This window comes from Tupaia chinensis, unplaced genomic scaffold (assembly GCF_000334495.1).
Source record: "Tupaia chinensis unplaced genomic scaffold, TupChi_1.0 Scaffold000045_1, whole genome shotgun sequence".
In the NCBI taxonomy this organism is placed as follows: Eukaryota; Metazoa; Chordata; class Mammalia; order Scandentia; family Tupaiidae; genus Tupaia; species Tupaia belangeri.
In genome coordinates, this window is record NW_006159501.1 from 7930464 (window position 1) to 7931311 (window position 848).

Below are 848 nucleotides of genomic sequence, written 5' to 3' on the forward strand. Positions count from 1 at the left end.
GGCGCCCGCACCCCGCGGGAAGGGAGCGAAAGGGGGACGTTGCAGACCCTGGCAGCGACTCCGGGGGTTCCTGCGCGCGGTTAGCGCCCCTGGGGGTTCTGCCGAGCATCTCCCCGGTCTCCAGCGCCACGATTCGCAGAACCCAAGGGCACCCGACGGCTCCCGTGAGGCCGTAGCCAGGACAGGATTCCCGGCAAGGGACAACCCCGCCTTCCCGCGGCCGCCGCTGCCTCCTGGTCCGCCGCCCGCGCCACAGCCGCGGTGCTCCCGGGCGTTTCCAAGGCCGTGCACAGGGACCGGGCTGACCCCTGGAAGCAACGCAACAGGTTCCCAGATGTTTGGGGACATACACCTGGTTGGAGGAGCGAACCCGCGCCCGTCCGTGTGGGCGCGAGTGGCCCTGATTACCCGGGGAACGCCTACTTCGCCCTCCTCACCTTCGGAGCCGCCCTGTGTCTGGGAGAGACTGAGCTCCCGAGTGCCACAGTCCGGTGTGAGTGAGTGGCGCTGCCCCTGAAACCAGGCGGGAAACCCCGGGGAGAACCGTGGAGATGCTCCAAACAAAAAAGCCCGAAGGAAAGAGGAGGAGGAGGAGGAGGAGGAGAATTTGGTGGTGGTGGTGGGGGATTTTGCTTTTGGACTAAAGGAGGAAACTTGAAAGCATCCTCCGCAGGCAATGGTCCCGCAGTTTCTGGGGGAAATGAGAATCTCAGGATCGTTCTTTCGCGAGGTGTGGCTTCCTGGAGAAGGGTCTCCTCCGATAGAAAACTACTCGGACTGTCGGTCAAGCTGTCCCTGGGCCTGCTTTTGCAACGTGGGGGGGAGCATTTGACATCAGCGGAGCTCGA